This window comes from Suricata suricatta, chromosome 16 (assembly GCF_006229205.1).
Source record: "Suricata suricatta isolate VVHF042 chromosome 16, meerkat_22Aug2017_6uvM2_HiC, whole genome shotgun sequence".
Lineage (NCBI taxonomy): Eukaryota > Metazoa > Chordata > Mammalia > Carnivora > Herpestidae > Suricata > Suricata suricatta.
The window spans coordinates 45,681,969-45,698,393 of record NC_043715.1 but is presented as its reverse complement, the minus strand read 5'-3'; the positions used below and the strand labels follow the sequence as shown (position 1 = coordinate 45,698,393).

The 16,425-nt window shown below is 43.4% G+C and overlaps 1 pseudogene; it reads left to right on the top strand.

Moving 5' to 3' along the window:
• The first annotated feature begins 6,514 nt into the window (after positions 1–6,514).
• LOC115279784 lies at positions 6,515–7,380 on the top strand (annotated as a pseudogene).
• Positions 7,381–16,425: the final 9,045 nt, after the last annotated feature.

Sequence of the window (16,425 nt, the reverse complement as noted above, 5' to 3'; positions counted from 1 at the left end):
ATGTAGCTTTTTCCTTCTACATTTATTTTATTTTTAAATTTTTTAATGTGCATTTTGAGAGAGAGAGACAGAGCGGAGGCAGGGGAGGGGCAGAGAGAGGGAGATATAGAATCGGAAGCAGGCTGCAGGCTCCAGGCTCCACACTGTCAGCACAGAGCCCAATGTGGGGCTCGAGTTCACCCACCGCGAGGTCATGACCTGAGCTGAAGTTGGATGCTTAACCAACTGAGCCACCCAAGCACACCCTCTTCTACATTTATTTTTATTAAAAAATTTTTTTTTTAATTTATTTTTAAGAGGGAGAGAGAAACAGTGTGAGCAGGGGAGGGGCAGAGCGAGAGAGGGACACAGAATCAGAAGCAGGCCCCAGGCCCTGAGCTGTCAGCACAGAGCCCCGACGTGGGGCCCACAAACTGTCAGATCATGACCTGAGCTGAAGTCGGGCGCTTAACCCACTGAGCCACCCAGGCGCCCCTACCTACATTTATTAATTGGAATTCTGTTGAAGGGTGCCTGGGTGGCTCAGTCAGCTTAAGTGTCTGACTCTTGATTTCTGCTCAGGTCATGGTCTCACGGTCATGAGATCGAGCCCTGCATCAGGGTGTGGTGCTTGGGATTCCTTCTCTGCCCCTCCCTTTCCTCTCGCTCTCAAAATAAATAAATAAACATTAAAAAAAAAAAAGAATTCTGTTGAGAGAAAGAACTGTCCTTCCCTCTCAGTTATCTGTTTGCGGGATAATTTACTTAGATCAGTAGGGACTCACGCATGTTCATGTTCGTTTTATTCTATGGATGAAACTCTGATATTGACTTCAGGATGTGAAATTGTCATGCGACTGTGGCTTTCGTTAGAATCTTTCTGAATACTGAATGCTAATGAGGCCAGGCATCCCCGGGCTTTCCTGCTGTGGCCTCTGTGAAATGCTTCTAGCTGCTGTTTATTCTCTCTAGGTCAGGATGTCAGGCTCCCAGTACAAACACAAACGAATCTGTGTCTTGGGAAGTCGGCCTGACCTACTTTAGGGTCTGTATGTAGGGTCTGTCTATATGTTAAATGCAACTTCTACGCTTTTTACACCACCTGTAATGCCGATAGGTCCTCTGGAAGCAGATGCTGGAGGCTCTGTGTATTTCTTAGTGATTGACGCCTGTGGGAGGGAGAGGAGGAAAGCGGAGTTGGGTGGGTGGAGAATTTGAACTCTGATGTAGGCCCGGGGCCGCCCTTCACTGACCCCACAAGGATCTCTGGAGCATGGATGGTATTAGAGCTGTCTGCAGTCTGGCTCAAATTCCCGGGCCTTGTGTGCGGACTTCCTCAGTCGGTGGTGGGGCCGTTCATCTGCGAAGGGCCTGGGTTCGGGCAAAGCGGTGCTGTGCACCTGAGGCCAATCACGAGGGAGCTGACGGCACTCAGGCGCCCGGGTGCTTTTTAAATTTTTAAAATTTTTTATTTATTAAATTTTAAAAAATATGTATTCATTTTTGAGAGACAGAGAGAGGCCTAGTGCTTTCGGGGGAGGGTCAGAGAGAGAGAGGGAGACAGAATCCCAAGGAGGCTCCAGGCTCCGAGCTGTCAGCACAAAGCCCGTCACGGGGCTCGAACCCACGAATTGCAAGATCATGACCTGAGCTGAAGTTGGATGCTTAGCCAACTGAGCCACCTGGGAGCCCCTATTTTTTTTTAATGTTTATTTATATTTGAGAGAGAGAGAATAAGCAGGAGAGGGACAGAGATCCAAACCAGTGATCTCTATCAGAGCTGAGCCCGACTTGGGGCTTGATCTCACGAGATCATGACCTGAGCCGAAATCAAGAGTTGGACGCTTACTGGATTGAGCCAGCCAGGTGCCCCTGATGGACTCCTCTCTTTATTCCATATGTCACATCTGATCTGTCGGCCAATCCCGTTGACTTTGTTTGTGAAATATCCCGAATGTGAATACCTGGACCAAGACACACATCATCTTCCCTGGGTTTTCGCAATTGCTCCCTAACAAGGAGCAGGGCCCTAAAAAACCACTGGAAACGGCTTACGTACCTCTCAGTGTGCAGCTGCTAACTCATTGTACTTCAAAAAATATATACCATGCAGCTGTTAAAAAGAACATGGTAGAATTGACCGTGCTGATCTCGAAAGCATCCCACAGCATATTGTGATGCCCCAAATGAGTATTTAGATAATATTCTTAGCAGGACCATGTCTTTCATTTAAAAATGTGTGCATACGGTTTTCTCTCTGTGTCTCAAGAGATTGCTCATGCAAACAAAAATCTGGAGAAATAAGTACTAAATCGCTAAGTGGTCTTATTTCTTGAAATGGAAATGGGAGAACTTTCTTGTTGCTATAAATTTCAACAAGTGCCGGCCTCGGGGGTGATTTATGCTCTCTTGTTTGTGTTTCTGCTTTTGATGGTATTAAACATTCAAGACCCTCTCTGAGATACCTAGCCCGTAGATCACAAGCGGGGGGCCCGTGGTAGAACCCAGCCTGGAGATGGGTTTGCCTTGACCCACACTGTAGCTTTGTTCTAACTGAGTAACGGTGATGTAGGTATCAGTAATTTACATAGTGGGCCATCTCACATCAGAGTCCAGATTTCTGGACGCTTCTGGAAAACAAGCAGGAGCCTGGCACCATTGGGCTTTGCATTCAGGGCACCGAGTGACCAGGAGCTGAGTGATGGGCACACACCCTCCAGCTAATCAGAAAGCACAGCCTTCCTGTCCCAAGACTCAATAGCAGTTGTTATTTATCAAAATACCCGTATTATCATTATTTTTCTTAACACCATTGGCATATAATTCACTAGCCATAACATCCACTATTTTAAAGTGTGCGGTTCAAGGGTTTCTTTAGAATGTTCACCGAACTGGGCCACCACCACCGCTGTAGGATTCTAGAACCTTTGCACCACCCATGAAGGAAATCCCAGGCTCATCTGCAGTCCCTTCCATCACCTCCTCTTTCAGCCCCCGAGCACCACTCATCTACTTTGTGTCTCTGATGACTTGTCTGTTCTAGACATTTTGCACAGGTGGAGCCATTTATGTCTGGTCTTCCATGGAGCGTAATTTGTTCAAGGTCCATCCTTGTGGCGATGGGCACCAGTACTGCATTCCTTTGGATGGCTGAATAATGTCCCATTGGATGGATGTAGTACATTTTGTCCATGATCAGTTGACAGACAACTGAGTTACTTCATCCTTTTGGTTATTGTGAATAATATAAATGCTATCATGAACATCTGTGTAGAAATTTTTGCATGAGCACATGTTTTCAGTTCTCTTGGATATATACTGAGGAGTTGAAATTGTTGGGTCATGTGGTGACTCTACATGTAACTTTTTGAGTAACTGACAAACTTCCGAAGTGGCTACACCATTTTACATCCTAAGCAGCCATGTATGATGGTTCCGATTTCTCTACATCCTTGCCAACACTTGTTATTTTTTGTTGTTCAATTATAGCCTTCCTATTGGGTGTGAGGTGGGTATCTCACTGTGGTTTTGATTTGCATTTCCCTGATGACTAATGATGTTGAGCACCTTTACATGTGCTATTGTCCAATTCCACATTGGAGAAATGTCTAATTGAATCCTTGGCTGGTTTTTAAATTGGGTTATCTTTTTGTTGTTGGTCTGTGAGGGCTCTTTATGTATTGTGGATACTAGACTTTCATCAGATATGTGATCTGAAAATATTTTTTCCTCTTCTGTGGAGCATCTCTTCACTATCTTGTGTCCTTAGAAGCACAAAAGATTTTAACTCTGATGAAGTCCAACTAATCTATTTCTCTTTGGTTGCTTGTGATGTAGGGGTCACATCAGAGAAACCTTTGCCTAATCCAGGCTCATGAAGATTGTGCCTAAGTTTTATTTTAAGTTTAATAGTTTGGCCCTTACATTTAGGTCTGCGGTCCATTTTGAGCTAATATTTTTTTGGTGCGAGACAGGGATTCATCTTCATTCTTCTGCATATGGGGAGACCATTGTGTCAGCATTATTTGTTGAAAAGTTTGTTTTTCCCCATTGAGTTGTTTGTCAAAATTCATTGACCATAGATGTATGGGTTTATTTCTGGACTCTTAACTCTATCGCATCTTTTATGTCTATCCTTATGTCAGTCTTAATTATTATAACTTTGTAGTCAGGTGGAATTAGAAAGAAGATTTTTCTTCTCTTTCAAGATCATTTTAGCTCTTCTGGATCCCTCGCATTTCCATATAAATTTTTGGATGAGCCCAAACTTGAGTAATAGTGATAGGTTTGGGTTGTATTCCCATTTAACAATAATAAGAATCCCAATTCATGAACACGGGGGGGGGTGTCTATCCATTTATTTAATTTTTTTGATGATGTTTTGTGGTTTTCAGCATACAATCTTGTACTTCTTTTGTTAAATCTACACATACGTGGGGACCTGGGTGGCTCAGTCGGTTGGGCATCCGACTTCAGCTCAGGTCATGATCTCACAGTTGGTGAGTTTGAGCCCCGTGTAAGATTCACTCTTGTCAGCCTGTCAGCACAGAGCCTGCTTCAGATCCCCTGTCCCCCTCTTGCTGCCCCTCCCCAACCTACTCTCCCTAAAATAAATAAATAATTTAAAAAATATGCACATACTTTATTTCTATCTTTTTTATACTATTGTAAGTGGGATTTTTTTCTTAATTTCCTTTTTATTTATTATTATTTTTTAAATTTCCTTTTTAGATTATTCATTGCAAGTGTATAGAAATAAACTGATTTTTTGTATATCAGTCTTGTATCCTACACTTGACTGCACCGACTTATTAGTTCTGATAGGTTAATATGGATTTCTTAAGGTTTTTCATATACAAGATCATGTTATATCAAATAGAGATAGTCTTACTTCTTTCTTTTCAATCTAATGCCTTTTATTTCTCTTTACTGACTGATTTCCCTTGTTGGAACCTCCAATACACTTGCCTAGAAGTAGTAAGATAGAATGCTGTTATTTTGGTCCTTATCCTGATCTTAGTGAGAGAGCTTTTAGTCTTTTACCATCAACTATGATATTATTGTGGGTTTATTTTTCAGATTTTTTTTCCTGCATCTGTTCAGATGATCCTGTGGCTCTATATTTCGTATTTCTATTCATATGTATTTTTGAATATTTTCCTTTTGCCTCAGGCCATACTTTCTTATTTCTTTACATGTTTCATAATATTTTTGTTGTTGTTGAAAAGCAGACATTTGGGGCACCTGGGTGTCTCAGTCAGTTGAGCGTCCGGCTTCAGCTCAGGTCATGATCTCACGGTTCATGGGTTTGAGCCTCGCGTCGGGCTCTGTGCTGACAGCTCAGAGCCTGGAGCCTGCTTTGGATTCTGTGTCTCCTTCTCTCCCTGACCCTCCCCTGCTTGAGCTGCCTCTCTCTGTCTTTCAAAAATAAATAAAAAACATTAAAAAAAAAAGAAAACCAGACATTTTGACTGTTTTAATGGGCAACTCTGGAAATCATATGCTCTGTTCATCCCAAGATTAGTTTCTGTTGCTGTTTGTTCTAGTAATTATTTAGTGATTTTCTGTGTTTTCTAAAGTAATTCTGCAAAGTCTGTGTCCTTTGTTCTGTGTGGATACTGAAATCTATGCTCAGTTGTCTTATGATCAGCTAATGATTAGACAGGGATTTCTGAAATGCCAGGAGCCCAGCCCCAGTTTTTCCCAAGGGACTGTGTGTGTGTGGCCACAAGCTTTCAACACTTAGTCTGACAGTTTAAAACTCTGCCTTCTCGGGGTGCCCGGGGGCTCAGTCAGTTGAGCGTCTGACTTCAGCTCAGGTCATGATCTCACAGTTCATAAGTTTGAGCCCCGCTTTGGGCTCTGTGCTTCAGATTCTGTGTCTCCCTCTCTCTCTGACCCTTCCCTGCTGTGCAGAGAATAAATAAGCATAAATAAATAAACATAAAAAAATTGAAAAAGCAAAGAAAAAAACCCCCACAAAAACCTCTGCCTCCACCTTCACCTTCCGCTTGTACAAAGCCTCAAGGTCAGCACGGTGTGCGAGGACAGGACTTTCTCAGGTCCTCCCGCGGCGTGCACACAACCTTGGGCAAGTTCACAGTTCTATGCATGTGCACGGCTTTCTAGATTCTCAGCATGTGTCGGAGATTTTCAGAGCTCTTACAGAAGCTCATTCTCCCTGCTCATATTTTTATGTTTTGTGGTTAGTGTATTGCTGGCCTGAGCGATTCACCACTTCAAGTAGCCATGGGGTTAAACACCTGACTTTTTAAACTTTTATTAATGTTTATTTATTTCTGAGAGAGAGAGAGAGAGAGAGAGAAAGAGAGAGAGAGAGAGAGAGAGAGAGAGAGAGAGAGAGAGAGAACGAGTGGGGGAGGGGCAGAGAGAGAGGGAGAAAAGAGTTTTAAAAGAAATTATGGTGAGAACTGCAATTCACTTCCCTTCACTTGAAGAAAGTCCTGTGCTCTTTCTGTTTCTGGCCGCTTGCTGTGGATCTGAGCAAAATCATCATCCCTCGGCCGCACAGGGAATGAATGATTCTGTCAATGTGGCGGTGAGTAAGGTCCCCCTTGGTCAGGCTCGAGCTGGGACTGTGGGTAACGCTTCATTCCTCTGGCGTCGCAGCTGCTCTCTGTCGTAGGAGACACAGCCTGAGACCATCGGGGGGACAGTCAGCCATCTGGCTTTAGCCCGGACTTCCATCCTTCTTTTTTGCGGAGAATCCCTCTGATAATGGGAGCCTTTGGGCTGAAATATTTCCTACATGATGTCATGCATAAACTTTTCTTTTCACAGAGCAACTCGGCTCGGGGAAATTCCCTGTCTTTTGAGTGGCTTCCGGGCCTTAAGTATTAACTCTGCAAAGTCTAGCTGGGCAGAACTCAAATTCAAATCCCCGAAGCATATTCGTTCCCTATGTGTCCTGAGTTGGATATTTCATTTGCTGGTAAATTCCATTGTTTCCACGCGAGCGACTGGACCAAAGAAGAGCAGAATATCTGTGTGAAATCAAGTCTTGAGCATTGACCTTGTCAGTTGGTCAACACAATCACACAACAAATATGTCCAGTTATTTTCACGTCTTCTGATGTTATTTGCTTGGGACTCATGAGATGGGCCGGCGGATCCATGACATTTTTCCTACACAAACCTCAACAAGGCCAGTACGCTCACAGCACTAGGCAGTCCCCCCAGATGTCCCCAGAGGCAGCCACACAATGTATCCTGATCCTTGTTAGCACTTTCGTCATGTTTTCGTCTCTCTCTTCTCTTTTTGAAATGTTTACGTATCTTTTTGACAACCCACAGCTGTGACTTGTGAACACCAGTGTGCTTCCAGCGTCTTGTTTTCCAACATCCGAGTCCCTTTTGCCCTTAAAAAATGAGCACCATTAAAAATGACAGTCATCTTGGGGCACCTGGGTGGCTCAGTCGTTAAGCGTCTGACTTTGGCTCTGGTCATGATCTCACGGTTCATGGGTTTGAGCCCCGCATTGGGCTTTGTGCTGACAGCTCGGAGCCTGGAGCCTGCTTCAGATTCTGTGTCTCCTTCTCTCTCTGACTCTCCCCTGCTCGCACGCACACACACACACTGTACACACACACACTCTCTCTCTCTCTTCCAAAAATAAACAAACTATTTAAAAAATTAAAAAAAAATTTTTAAATGACAGTCATCTTTCCTGCCTCCGCCATTCCTGATAAGGAAGTTGTAGGCAGAGGTGACCAAACTGCCGACAGCCTTGTACAACATTCATTTGTCCATTGATCTCATACCATGAAGTGTAATCCCTGTAGCGCTCATGTGTCACAGTGGTGAACCTCGTGGGTACCTGCTCCGGTGAAGTCTGTGGGGAATCCATGTATTAAACAAACCATCTCAGTTATGTAATTGCTGCAGTGAGGAGCTCAGGATGGTATGTTTCAGGATCATGGAATGCTTCCCTTTGTGTCTATAGTTAAGGCTACTCCCTGAATTTTGGAGCCATAGTGGGTGCTTTAGGCAAATGGAAAAGCATGTTTGACCACCATTTGCAGGAAGGAACATAGAACATATAAAGAACAAAAAACCAAAACCAAAACCAAAATCCAATGTGCTTTGTGTGCCAAGAACCAGGGAATTTGGTGTGAGCTGACATTGCTGTTAGGGTTGGGATGTCAGTTCGCCAGGTTTTACAAATTAGGTTGAGAATTTGTACCATGAATCCCAACAGTAATTTCAGACAGTGTAAGGGTTTTTTTGTCAAGCAGAAAGGAGGCACTTGAAAAAATGTCCAGTTTGTAGGGCGCCTGGGTGGCTCAGTTGGTTAAGTGTCCAACTTTGGCTCAGGTCATGATCTCGCAGTTCGTGGGTTCGAGCCCCGCATCAGGCTCTGCTGACAGCTCAGAGCCTCGAGCCTGCTTTGGATTCCGTGTCTCCTTCTCTCTTTGCTTCCCCAGCTTGTGCTCACTCTCTCTCTCTCTCTCTGTTAAAGATAAATAAATATTTTAAAAATTTATTTTAAATGTCCGATTTGCATAACAATTACGTGCATAACAATTATGGGCGTAGTCTATTGAGTTGAAAAAGAGTACACTTGGGAAGAAGATACAGGAAACTTTGGAAGCCAGCAGGTGCGAGAGGATGATACTTCTGATGAAGATGATGAAAATCAACACGAAGAGGAGCACATGGACTCGAGAAGCATTTCCTTAGAGAGAAGCGTGCACGGACCTTAGTGATCGTTTCATACGTGGTTACTTAAGGCTGGAGTGGACAGTGGTTCACGATTCTCTTAAGACTTGAGCAAAACTGGACGGATGGTGGTGGTGTTTCTTGACCTTGAGAAACTGGGTCGCTGTCCTTCGAGTGTAGAGATACTGCACCTTCTTTTTAGAATGGGGAGTGTGTTATGTCTTTAAGGCGTCCACATCACACATGTGTTTAGTGACGTAGCACACACATGGACATAGGATGGGGGACCGATGGCAGGTTCGCTTCGGAAATACACGTTTGGCTGTCAACATCAGATATTGGTACTAGGAACTTAGTTGAAATAAGAGAAAGGGCACTTTGAGGATGGAGAGAATAGCCTGAGACCTTAGTAACAAGCTAGCTTCGTTTAAAGATCAGAGGGAGGAGGTAGATCTTCACTTTTAGTCCGTTCATTCATGTATTCATTTTATCAAGAACATTCAGTGCTGGGTGGCTCAGTCAGTTGAATGTCTGACTCTTGATTTTTGTCTTGGTCTTGATCTCAGGGTCATGGGATTGAGCTCTGTGTTGGGCTCCTGCCTGAGTCTGGAGGGCACTTACGATTCTCTCTCTCTTTCTCTCTTTCTGTCCCTTCTGTCTGCCCCCACCCCTCCGCTCACTCTCTCTAAAAAGAAAGAAAGAAAAAGAAAAAATATTCAATGCTCCCTTACTATATGCCAGTTATGGGTGCTGTTTGATGTAGTAATACATATAACAGAGGGAAAATGGTCCTTATGGAGTTTACATTCTGAACCAACTTTGGCTCAGGTCATGATCTCGCAGTTCACGAGTTCTAGCCCTGCGTCAGGCTCTGTGTTGACTGCTCAGAGCCTGGAGCCTGCTGCAGATTCAGATCCTGTATCTCCCTCTCTCTCTGCCCCTCCACCTCCCTTGTTCACTCTCTGTCTCTCTCTGTCTCTCAAAAAACAAATAATAAAAAAATAATAAAAGAAGTGCCAGCCTATATGAAGTATTGTAGGTAATGTCACTCACTATTTTTGACTTTTACCCTTAAAGAGAGGGGAGCCATTAGATGCTTTTGAACAGAGGAATGACACGACCTGATTTATTTTTCTGAAAAAACGATGGTGGTGGTTTTGTACTGTATCAGTTCCATGAACACCCTCCCTGAATGGTTTCGGGTCAGGAGTTGGTGGAGGTGACGTTTGTACCTTATTTAGAAGCTGGAAGAGAAGCAGCAGCCGTGTGCTCTGAAGGGCGGTGTGGGCTGCCCGCGCTGCCGCAGTGCCGCTCGTCTGCTGACTCCCGCCGGCACGATGCCCCAGCCGCCGCCGGGTGACCGTGACCTCGCTCAGCTCCGCCTAGCGCCGCGCCAGGTGTGTGCGCAGCCCATGTCGCAGTGCCAACCCCCGCAGGTCACCCACTGGATGCCGGGTTGTCTTCACTCTCCTGGTTCACATCCAGCTTTATATCCTGACGGCATGGCCTGCCAACCTGCAGGGACCTCGGGACCCGCTGGACCTGTGTGGCGTCGCGTCCCATAGACTTCTTCAGCAGCTCCCACACTTACAAAGTCTGTCTAATCCTTACTAAAACACAGCTCCTACTCCATATCCCTCCCACTGGTTCTACCACTGGGATTGAATCCTAACCGACAGGATGATGCTCCTCCTGGGTTGGGTGTGGAGATCAAAGGAGAAGCGTGCAGAGCAAACTGCAATAATCCAGGTGAGGCTGGAGGAGTGGTGAGCGTTGTTTAAGTTCGCATATATTTTTAGGGGCGCCTGGGTGGCTCAGTCGGTTGAGTGTCCGACTTGGGCTCAGGTCATGTTCACACCCTGCGTCTGGTTCTGTGCTGACAGCTCAGAGCCTGGAGCCTGCTCTGGATTCCGTGTCTCCCTCTCTCTCTGCTCTTCCCCTGCTCATACTCGGTCTCTCTTTCAAAAATAAATAAACATTAAAAGATTGCATGTATTTTTATGCATTTGACACTTTCCTTTTCTGAGATCATTACAGCCCCCCCTTGTTATTTCTGTGCCAGCTTCCAGCACAGATGAGATTTATGAAAGTTCCAGGCTCTTGCTTGCTCGACCTGATGTCTTTTCTTCCCCCATAAGTTTTATGGCACTATAAGATTCATAAGGATAGAAGCCCAAATCATAGATGTATAGACTTCTATTTTCACAATTTGCATGCTCTGATGAAATCAAAACCGAGATTAAGAACAGAATCATACCAATATCCCAGGATCCACTTTTATGCCATAATGAAGTCACTAATCCCAGAGATAATCATTATCCAGATATGGGTGTGTGTGTGTGTGTGTGTGTGTGTGTGTGTGTGTGTGTGTGTGGTTTCATTGTTGGGGATGGTGTGAGGTAGACATCAAAGACTTTCTTTTCTTACGGATGCCCAATCATCCAAGCACTAATTAGGTACTTCCATGTCTCTTCTGTCATAAATCAGGTGGAGAATTCTTGTGGGTAAGTTCCCAGACTTCCCCACTCTTTCTCATTGTTCTATTTGTCTGTCCTTGTCCGCTGTCATGCTGTCTGCATTATAATGGCTTTGTAATAAGCCCTCTAGCTTTGTTCTTTTTCATTAGTTTTGCCTTAGCCATTCTTTGCTCTTTATATTTCTACATACATTTTTAGAATCAGCTTATTGACCTACACAAATAATCCCACTGGAATTTTGCCGGGGGTTGCATTGAATATCTTTGTCGGTTTAGGAGAATTGACATTGTAAACTGGAGCATTTCAATCCATAAACATAGTATACCCCCCACTTATTTGGTTCTTAGTTCATTTTTCTCAGGGATTATTTGTGGTTTTCAGTGTGGAAGTCTTATACATTATTTATTAAATGTTTTCCTAGACATTTTATGTTTTTGATGCTATTTTATTTAAAAAAATTTTAATGTTTTTTATTTATTTTTGAGAGACAGAGAGAGACAGCTCAGGCAGGGGAGGGTCAGAGAGAGAGGGAGATAGAGAATCTGAAGCAGGCTCCAGGCTCTGAGCTGTCAGCACAGAGCCTGAAGCGGGGCTCGAACCCACGAACCATGAGATCATGACCTGAGCCGAAGCCAGACGCTTAACTGACTGAGACACCCAGGCGCCCCTTGATGCTATTTTAAATGGCATGCATTTAAAAAATATTTTATTTTTAAGTCATCCCTAAACTCAATGTAAGGCTTGAACTTACAACCCTGAGATCAAGAGTCACGTGTTCCACTGACTGAGCCAGCCAAGCACCCCTAAATGGCATCACTGTTAAATTTTCTTTGTTGGTAGCACTTAGAAAGTACATAGAAATAAAGTCAGCTTTGTATTTTGAATTTGAATCCGGCAACACTGCTATATTCTGGTATATACCTTTGGATTCCATTTTATTTTCTATGTGCATCATCATTGTCATCTGTGAATAATAACAGGTTTATTTATTTTCACCCAACCTATGCCTTTTATCCATTTGTCTTGCCTTAAATAATTGGATAATTATTGCCTCCAACAAAGTGGTGAGAATGGGCATACTTGCTTAATTCTGATCTCAGTGGGAAAGCTTTCGATTTTTTACGATTAACTATAATAATTCATTATTGATTGTGATTTGCTGTAGAATTTTTTTTAAGTTTACTTATTTTTGAGAGAGAGAGAAAGAGATCATGACCTGAGCTGAAATCAAGAGTCAGATGCGTAACTGACTGAGCCGTCTGGGCGCCCCTGCTGTAGAAATTTAGATGTTATTGTAAGAATAAGAAACTTTTCTTCTGTTCTTAGTTTGCTAAGGATTTCTCTTTTCTTGAACAAAACCTATTTGGTTGTGATAGGTTTTTAATCTTAAAAATTTTTTTAAATGTTTTTATTTATTTTTGAGACAGAGAGAGACAGAGCATGAGCGAGGGAGGGGCAGAGAGAGAGAGGGAGACACAGAATCGGAAGCAGACTCCAGGCTCTGAGCGGTCAGCACAGAGCCCGACGCGGGGCTCGAACCCACGAACGTGAGATCATGGCCTGAACCGAAGTCTGAGGCTTAGCCAACTGAGCCACCCAGGCGCCCCAATGTTTTTCTTAATTTATTTGGATTTCTTTTTTCTCTTAAATGTTTATTTATTTTTTTAGAGACAGTGGGGAGGGATAGAGAGAGAGAAGGAGACAGAAGACCTAGATTAGGCTCCACACTGACAGCAGAGAGGCCCATGTGGGGCTCAAAATCACCAACTGTGAGATCATGACCTGAGTTGAAGTCAGATGCTTAACTGATTGAGCCACCCAAGTGCCCCCAACCAATGAATTGGTATTTCTTTTTTTATTTATTTAACTTTTTAAATGCTTGTTTGTTTATTGATTGATTGACTGATTTAGAGAGTTAGCAGGGTACAGGCAGACAGAGACACACACACAGAATCTGAAGCAGGCTCCAAGCTCTGAGCTGTCAGCACAGAGCCTGACCCAGGGCTTGAACCTACGAACTGTGAGACCATGACGTGAGCCAGTGTTGGAGGCTTCACTGACTGAGCTACTGAGGTGCCCCTTTTTGGTATTTCTCTAAGGATTTTTACATCTATGTTTATGAGATGCAATAAAAACATTCCTGCGTAGAACTCAGTTTCCGAATGTCATGAAACTAGAAAAGGACTATCACAGCAAGCCTAAATGGGTTAGAAGGATACAAATAATAATGGGCAGAAATCAGTGAAGTAGAAACAAATGTACAATAGAGAAAAACTACATCAAAAATATTTCTACTTATGAAACTGGTTAGTCCAAGACAGAAAGAGATACTAATGAGTAATATAAGGAATGAAAAAGGAAGCATTACTATAGATCACACAGACATTAAAAATGTAACATTATGAAAAATGTTAAGGTGGTAAATTGCAAAATCTGGTGAAATTAATAAAATCATTGAAAAACCTGTGCAAATTTATTTTGTGGAAGAAGAAATAGAAAATCTGAGTAGCCTATTTAAAAATTTATCATATCTGGGGTGCGTGGATGGCTCAGTCAGTTAAGTGTCCGACTTCAGCTTGGGTCATGTTCACACAGTTTGTGGATTCAAGCCCCGCGTTGGGCTCTGTGCTGGCAGCTCAGAGCCTGGAGCCTGCTTCGGATTCTGTGTATCCCTCTCTCTCTGCCCCTCTTCCACTTGCACTCTGTCTCTCTCTCTCTCTCCCTCAAAAATAAACATTAACAAATTAAAAAAAAAAAGATAGTTGCGTTCAGGGCCACCTGGGTGGCTCCAGGTGGTTAAGTGTCCAACTTCAGCTCAGGTCATGATCTCACTGTTCTTGAGTTCGAGCCCTGCATCAGGTTCTGCGCTGACAGTGCAGAGCCTGCTTTGGACTTTCCGTCTCCCTGTCTCTCTTCCCCTCCTCACCTTGCACTCTTTCTCTCAAAAATAAATAAATAAACATTTGAAAGAGAGAAAGAAAAAGAAAAAGAAAGAAGGAAGGAAAGAGAGAGAAAGGAAAGGAAGGAAGGAAGAAAAGAAAGAAAGAAAAAGAAAGAAGGAAAGGAGGAAGGAAGGGAGGAAAGAGAGAGTGAGAAAGAAATAAAGGGAAGAAAAAGGGAAGGAAGGAAGGAGGGAAGGAAGGAAGGAAGAAAAAAGAAAGAAAGAAAGAAAGAAAGAAAGAAAGAAAGAAAGAAAGAAAGAAAGAAAGAAAGAAGGAAAGAAAGAGAGAAAGAGCTGAGTTCCTTCTTGTTCCCAAAGAAAATAGTTTGGGATTTGTTGGGTTGAAAATGCGCATGTCCATGAAATGCCTATGCCTTGCCCACCACTCTGAACTCTCCCTTAGGCTGGCCTTCTCTGTAACTGCCCTTTTCTTAATGACCAAGGCGCAGAATTAGGAATCTTGGACATCTATGATCATTGGCTAAGAAAACTGGTTTCATATTGTGTTTGATCTCAGAATTATGGTAGATGTTCTGGATTGTCTTTTTCTGACCCACATCGAAGAAAAACAGTGCTTTGAGTCTTTCTGTCAAAAAAGCCTCCATGGGGGCGCCTGGGTGGCTCAGTTGGTTGAGCATCCGACCTCGGCTCAGGTCATGATCTCACAGTTCGTGGGTTTGAGCCTCGCGCCAGGCTCTGTGCTGACAGCTCAGAGCCTGGAGCCTGCTTCCAATTTTGTGTGTCCCTCTCTCTCTGTCCCTCCCCTGCTCATGATCTGTCTGTGTCTCAAAAATAAATAAAGGTTAAAAAAAAGAACTTATTAAAAAAAAAAGAGCCTCTGTGATTTATGTGGTACTGATTGGGTCAACCAAATTCACTTAAAACCAAAGCAGACACATGCCATTGCCTTTAACAGACGATCCTTTACCTGCTTTGCAGTTTCAGGCTGTAGAGTTTGTATTTTTCATGAAATAAACATTCTAAGAATGAACCAGAAGTCTAAGGAGGCAAAATAAAGAACAACAATAAAAATACTATTAGCTTTATAGTATTATATGCTAGACAATATCGGAGGTGTTTTGCATATGTTAAATAATTTTAATACCAACCCTATAAAGTAGGTAGTATTATCATCCCCATTTTAGAGCTGGAAAAACTGATGGACACAGTTTAAAAGGCTTGCCTGGGGTCGTATTGCTACTGGGTAGTAGAGACAGGGTTTTGACCAGGCCGTCTGGCTTGAAGGTCCACGTTCTCAGCTACCAAATTGTACTTCCTCTCAAAGGACAGACTCTGTGTGAGTTTAAATGGCATAACTTTGTCTAGCCTAGCTGCTGTCTCACAATCTTCCCAATCCTTCTCTGAAGTCTTTTCTTAGTATCATTTTGGTTCTTATTTATTAAATTTTGTTTATGTTTATTTATTATTGAGACAGAAACAGAACATGAGCGGTGGAGGGACAGAGAGAGGGAGACACAGAATCTGAAGCAGGCTCCAGGCTCTGAGCCATCAGCACAGAGCCCGATGCAAGGCTTGAACCCACAAACCGAGAGATCTTGACCTGAGCCAGGTCGCTTAACTGACCGAGCCACCCAGGTGCCCCTCATTTTGATTTTTAAATTTTACAAATTTAAACAGGTCTCAACCAAAGTTTTGTTTTGGGGGGGCTTCTGTATATTAAAAACATTGTTTTTCTATACAATCCCTCGTTTCTTTCTTTCTTTTTTTTTTTAAGCAAGACGGTACATTTCTAAGCCAGATGTGATCACCTTTTTGGAGCAAGAGAAAGAGCCCTGGGTGGTTGTGAGGATAGAAACAAGCGGATGGCACCCAGGTGAGTGGGGGGGGGGAAGCGGGCAGAGAGCATCAGGAGGGGGTCCCAGAAAGCTCACACCCCTGAGATGTGGTCTGGCAAAATTCCTTCAGAGACCCAAGACCTGTTAGATAAAAATGCCCGAGACCTGGGAAGAACGTAAAGCTCAATAAAAAACACTTTAAAAAAGTAAAAACAAGTAAACAAACTTAAAAAAAAAAAAAGAACAGCAGGGCTTGGGTGCTTAGGGAACGTGTCCGGAAGTAGGTGCACTCGCACGGATTGTGAAGGAAGGGTTCGGGCCAGGAATCTGGCCCAGAGCATTCTATGCACCCAGACTGAGTGAGAGACACAGAGGCTGTGAGATGGAAATGATTTCTGTATGACTGGGAGCAGTAAGAAGGTTAGAACAGAATATGGGAAGGATGGTAGAAAGGGCGGTCTGGGAGATAGGCCAAGACCAGATCATACAAGGTCCTAATGGTCACTGTGAGGAGGATGGAATGTTTTCCAGGAGTTACCTGTAGCCATGTTC